At 35.4% G+C, this 7,035-nt stretch overlaps 1 pseudogene; it reads left to right on the plus strand.

The window, feature by feature from the left end:
* The first annotated feature begins 863 nt into the window (after window positions 1-863).
* On the plus strand, window positions 864-6,360 carry LOC111461422 (annotated as a pseudogene).
* The last annotated feature ends 675 nt before the right edge of the window (window positions 6,361-7,035 follow it).

Raw genomic sequence — 7,035 nt, forward strand, 5'->3', positions numbered from 1 at the left:
AATTCTTACGCACACAAATTAGTAATTTCTATAATTCTCATATATACATCGATTATTTTCCCACGTCTTAGTGTAATTCATGAGTACACACATAGATAATTACTATAATTTGACCTCAGCGAACTCGTACTAGTTCAGTGTAATTCTTACGCACACAAATTAGTACTTTCTATAATTCTCATATATACATTGATTATTTTCCCACGTCTTAGTGTAATTCATGAGTACACACATAGATAATTACTATAATTTCTATATAATTTCCATACATACAAACAAGTAAATGTCTTACGAATTTATGTATATAAAATGTAAGATCCCACGTACATAAACATGTAGAAACCTCTCCTTAGCAGATGCGTTTTAAAAATCTTAAGGGGAAGCCCTGAAGAGAAAATCCAAGAAGACAATATCTGCTAGTGGGGCCTAAGCTGTTACACAAAAGATCTGATATCTGATATGATTCAAAATAACATTTACATGTATGCACGTCTTACCTCAAATGAAAGCTAAACAAATATATTGTTCCAAGGAATTGATATCAAAACAACATAAATTAATATCATTCAATGCAATCTCAACTCAAAATAGGAAAACTAAACATTAATTACATAAAACACATACATCTAAGCATCTAGTTATGGGTAATACGTAAGAGTAAAGTTTTATATATATAAAACTAATCGATTGTCTTGAACCATGTGAAAATGATCTAAAAGAAAAAATAGATATAAAACCAAATCCATAAAATATGAAGGAGTTAATAAAAAAATGATATGAAGATTAATATAATAATGAAGCTTGCAAGCTTTCCTTCCATGGCTTCCCATGGCTTCCCATGGCCTCCATGTATAAATAGGCCTCTCCTACGGTGAGACTCACTCGTCCCCAAACCAATAACTAAGGATGGCTATCAAAAGTGGTGATGCCTTCCTTAGCTTTGTGTTTTTTCTTCTTGTTCTTGTAATTGCCAGAGCCGATGGACCCTCCCGGCGGCCAATTGATGTTGTGAGGCGAAGCAGCTTCCCCAAAGGCTTCGTTTTTGGCTCATCATCTGCTGCATATCAAGTGAGCGATCGACTTGTATTTCATTGTTTTAAGGCATTGTTTATTGTAAAATGTTTGTTGATGATTTTGTTTGTGATTGATTTAGTTTGAAGGTGCTGCTTTTGAGGATGGGAAAGGGCCAAGTGTTTGGGATAACTTCACCCATGCACACCCAGGTTTGTTTCTTCTTACTATATTTCTCTTGGATTTTCTTTTTTTTTTAAAAAAAAGGTTGATCACCCAAAATGAAGATGAAGTGGGTAATGCATTTTATGTAAATGATGTTGAGATGAAAGATTAACTTCACCCATCGATCAAATTTAAGGTTTGGTTTTTGGTTTCTTGAGGAAAATGTTTTTTAAACAAAAACCATGACATTCTAGTAAAAAAGGGATATATGAATAAATTGATACCACATTTGAATGAGAGTTGTAACAGCTCAAATCCATTGTTAACAGATATTGTCCGCTTTGGCTGGTTACGTGTTGTCATTAGTCTCACGATTTTAAAACATGTCTACTAACGAGAAGTTTTCACATGTTTATAAGAAATGCTCCATTCATCTCTTCAACTGATGTGGAATCTCACAATGTTGGCATACTGCCCGATGTCAGACTTTGATACCATTTGTAACAACTCAAATTTACAGCTAGGAGATATTGTCAACTTTGGCATGTTGGGTATTGCCATAAGCCTCACGATTTTAAAACGTCTAGTAGAGAGAGGTTTTCACACAAAGAATGTTTCGATCTTCAATTGACTTGGGATCTCACAATGGTCCAGAAAGAGTGATCCTAAGGATAAGATGACTAAGAAATACTTAAAAGATTTGAAAGTTAGTATCTATCCCAACAAGATCCACATTTTTTTCGATGACCGGATCATAAGAACTCCAAAATTAAATGGGTTTTGTTTAGAGCATGTCTATGTGAAAAGAACCCATGTTGGTTTGTGAGGGATAGTCTTCACTTTTAGAAGCAAGAATTAAGTGACCATGTCGTAGTGTTAGTCAATCGAGATATTCTTCACTCTTGGAAGTGAAAAGTAAGTAATGTGACCATGTCCGGGGATGCCCAATAATGTTAAGGCCATCAAATGTCAAATCTAGATTCTAAATCTTGATCTGAATCTTAGATATGAGGTGTTCCACAACTTTTGCTTATTGGTTTTTAAATTGCAGAGAAAATTTATGATCATAGCAATGGAGATGTGGCGCTTGATCAATACCATCGTTACAAGGTATTTACGTTTGGGTTTAATTGTATACATTGAAGTCATTTTTATTATAAGAGAGTTGTAAAAAAATCGGTATTGATAATTTTTCGCAATACAGGAAGATGTTGCCATTATGAAGAAAATGGGTTTTGATGCTTATCGATTCTCGATCTCTTGGTCTAGAGTATTACCAAGTAAGAAAATCAACGTGTCGAATCGTTTAAAAATAAGATTAAAAAGTAATATCTTTATAGGCTATAAGATGTTTGAATTGGAATTTGAAGAACTTTTGTTCATTAACTTTGGCAGAGGGAACCCTTAGGGGAGGTGTGAACAAAAAAGGAATTAGATACTACAACAACCTCATCAATGAACTACTCGCAAATGGTAGGTTATGGTATCATTATAATACTACTAAACAAGAAATTGATACTCACAATTGTAATCTTGTAGGCATCAAACCATATGTCACACTCTTTCATTGGGATACTCCCCAAGCTTTAGAAGAAAAATATGGAGGCTTTTTGGGAGCTCAAATTGTGTAAGTATCAAAGTTTCATAATTTAAAGGTTAAATGTTTTGAAGAAAAATTGATATAATGTTCGAAATGAATTACAGGGATGATTTTCGCGACTTCGCTAAAGTTTGCTTTGAAACGTTCGGAGATAGAGTGAAGCATTGGATCACTTTGAACGAGCCATGGAGCTTTTGCTCGGGAGGGTATGCTTTAGGAGCCAATGCTCCTGGTAGATGTTCTTCTTGGCAACCATTTAATTGTCTCGGTGGAGATTCTGGCACCGAACCCTACATTGTTGGTCATCATCAACTTCTTGCTCATGCAGCGGCTGTCAGATTGTACAAAGCCAAATATCAGGTTTCTTACATAGTTACCTCAATTTATACTTTGCTAATTACTTACCATTCCAAACTTAACCTTCGAGGTTTGCTAGCAGATATTGTTCTTTTTAGCTTTTCCTTTTGAATTTTTCTTCAAGGTTTTAAAAACGTGTATGCTAAGGGAGGTTGCCACATAAACTGTAACGGTCCAAGTCACCGCTGGCCGATATTATTCTCTTTGCGCTTTCCCTTTTTCACACAAACTATAATGGCCCAAGTCCGCCGCTATCCTACATTGTTCTCTTTGGGTTTTCTCTTTTTCACACAAACTGTAACGGCCCAAATCCGCCGCTAGTAAATATTGTTCTCTTTAAGCTTTTCCTTCCAAGTTTTTAGAACGTATCTGATAGGGAGAGGTTTCCACACCCTTAAAAAAAATGTTTCGCTCTCCTCCCCAAACGATGTGGGATCTCACAATCCACCTTTCTTCGAGGCCCAACCTCTTCGCTGGCACAACATCGAAGGGAGAAGGGAACGAGTGCCAGCGAGGACGCTGGACCTTAAAGGGGTGGATTGTGAGATTCCACATTGGTTAGATACGAGATCGAAGCATCCTTTGTAAGGGTATGAAAACCTCTCCCTAGCATACGCGCTCGAAAAAACCTTGAATGAAAGTCCAAAGAGAACAATATTTAGTAATGCGGGCTTTGGTTGTTACATTGACTATGAATTTTAATAAGTATTATGAATATAGTAACCATTTTGATGAACTTTCTAGACGTTTTTTAATGGTTAATTGAATGTAAACTGATTTTTTTTTTTTTTTTCAAACTTATGGGATTTGTAGGCTCGTCAAAGGGGTGTGATTGGTATCACATTAGTGTCAATTTGGTATACTCCATATTCAAACAGTGAGGCTGACAAAAAGGCTGCAATTCGGGCTCTTGATTTTGCTCTTGGCTGGTATGAACCATTTCTATTGAACATTATTACAAAAATGCCTTTAGAAGCTTAAGTTTTTAATAAATATTTCACCCATTTAATACATTTCTCTAATATCATATTAATAAACTAAGAAATAAAAGAATATGTTATAAGTTGTCCCGATGAATAGGTTCATGCATCTCCTGTACATGTATTGATATTTATTTAGTTAATAACTCTCGTTTATTTGTTTATCTTTCGTTTATTTGGTTCATAACTCTTTTTTGGTTCATCTTTCATTTATTTGATTTATAACTCTTTTTTGGTTCATCTTTCATTTTAATACATGGATCATCTTGATTCATATATGACATTAATGCGGTGAAAGGGTCACCTAAAATGATTGAGATGGATTGAGTTTGAGTATCATTTTATATTTATTGAATGGCATTGGAAGAAACTTTGTTGAGAGATTTTATAATGAGAGAGTATGAGATATACACTCTGTAAACTAGAAAATTTCTTCTCTCCGAACCACCACATAAATTTTTGTGTCTTTTTGTTTAATTTATATTTGTGAGTGTGTGAATACGATCGATCTTACTATCGTAGGTTCCTCCATCCACTAACCTATGGAGATTATCCACCTAGCATGAGGGAACTGGTAAAGGAGAGATTACCCAAATTTTCAGCGGAAGAAAGTGCTTTAGTCAAAGGGTCACTTGATTTCCTTGGATTGAATTACTACACGGCTAATTACGCAAAAGACAATCCCAATGCACCTGGTCCACAACCAAGCTACTTGACTGATTATCGTGCCGATCTTTCAAGTATGTATTACTTTTTCGAGTTCGTCGAGATTTGTTTTATCATTTGGTGTTCGCTTAATTTGTTCTCGAGTCAAGCTAGGCTTGCATTTAAGCTTTTTTATGTTCAAGACTTTCAATTTGACGTTCTTCAATAGAGTATTTAGATCTTAACCAATTTTGATTGAACATTTTGTAATATTTGTGGGTTGCAGCTGATCGCAACGGAGTCTCAATTGGTCCGAAGGTAATTTATGCTCAAATTCTCGTCATCGAGTGATTTATACTTGGTTCTAACAACTTGTTTTGCAGTTTAATGGAACATCTTGGCTGGCTGTCTACCCACAAGGATTTACAGATCTATTGGTGTATACAAAGAACAAATACAAAAATCCAATTATCTATATCACTGAGAATGGTACCAAAAGAACAAATTTTTGTTTAGAAAAAGTGCACATAATTACATGTTTTTTTATTAATTAAAATCATATGTCGTAGGATATCTCGATATTGAAGGTCCTCCATTTATGGAAATGATCTCGGACCGGCGTAGAGTTAGATACCATCACGATCATCTGAAAGCTCTTAAAGAAGCAATGAAGTAAGTATCAAAGAAAAAGGATATGACTATCGATAATTGAAAGAAATTTTTTGTAACAACCTGAAAGAAATTTTTGTAACAAGCCGATTGTTAATAGATATTGTCTTGTGTAAGTTTTACCTTTCACGCTTTCCCTCAAGATCCTCATCCGTTGGAGAGGGGAATGAAGCATTCTTTATAAGGTGTTGAAACCTCTCTCTAACAAACGCGTTTTAAAAACGTTGAGGGAAAATTCAAAAAGGACAATATCTGCTAGGTATGTTATAAGGGCGTGGAAACCTCTAACTAGCAAACGCAGTTTAATAACCTTGAGGGGAAGCCCGAAAGAGAAAGCCAAAGATGACAATATCTGCTAGTTGTGTTATAAGGGTGTGGAGACCTCTCCCGAGCAGACACGTTTTAAAAATCTTGAGGGGAAGCCTGAAAAGGAAATCCCAAAGAGGATAATATCTGCTAACTGTGTTATAAGGGTGTGGAAACCTCTCCTTGGTAGACATGTTTTAAAAATCTTAAGAGGAAGCCCGGAAGGGAAGTCCCAAACATAACAATATCTACTAGCAGTGGACTTATGTTGTTACACTTTTGGTCGTATTTTGCAGGGCTGGTGTACGGGTAAGGGGATACTTCGCATGGTCATTATTAGACAACTTTGAATGGGCGAGTGGATATGTGATTCGTTTCGGCCTTAATTACATCGACTACAAAAACAATTTGAAGAGAATTCCGAAGCTCTCAGCCAAATGGTTCGAAAATTTCCTCCGAACTTGAAGATCTTCCATCACCTTTGAATTATTGTTCGTCATCTTTGGTGTATTTTCATGTGTTCTATCAATAACTAGGGCTAAAAACAAGTTCTAAGGGGATTGTTTTCTTATGTGTTGTGGTGTGTTCTATTTTGTGATGAATAAAATAAGCTTTTTACTTCTTTTTTCTTTGGTTCTCTTGTTTTGTTGGGTGTTCTTCTTATTTTCCCTATGCATAAAATTATTGATTGATATCAACATATGGATGAATATCTCAATTGGGTCTTCCTTTTGGGAAGAGATTGAAAGGTTTAGAGACAAGAGTGTGGAGTGGGGAAGTTCAATAATAATTAACTTGGCAAGTTTGATCCTTCTCGATTATACTATAACTCTTTCGGAGCTCATTTATTATGTTAGAGTTATGCAACGTCTTTAGATGACTTATGTAATGATCTTATTTTTTTTACTGATATAATGTCGCTACTCCGTGGATGATTTAACTACGAAATGCGGAAAATTCTTTTAAAACAATTCAAAAAGATGTTGTACATGACTTGAGTGTTTTAAGAAATATTCAGTAAGTAACTAAGGTCAGAAACTGCAATCACATGCAATATGGTGGGATCTATCATTTTCAAAATATCATGGCATAGTCTTAGAAATCTTTCTAGTGTGGACAAAGTTAGATGTGTAGTACTTCTCTTCACATGACCCACGCACGTGAGTATGGGCTCACCAGGCAGGCTCACTCACTAACGGGTTACCAGACACCATGAATGGAAATGGCTTACATAAAATCACGGTGAACATAAATGTGATACATCATATGGCATGCTTTTGTACTAATCATAACAGGAAGTAT

Source organism: Cucurbita moschata, unplaced genomic scaffold (genome assembly GCF_002738365.1).
Source record: "Cucurbita moschata cultivar Rifu unplaced genomic scaffold, Cmos_1.0 Cmo_Scf00025, whole genome shotgun sequence".
NCBI classification, from domain to species: domain Eukaryota; kingdom Viridiplantae; phylum Streptophyta; class Magnoliopsida; order Cucurbitales; family Cucurbitaceae; genus Cucurbita; species Cucurbita moschata.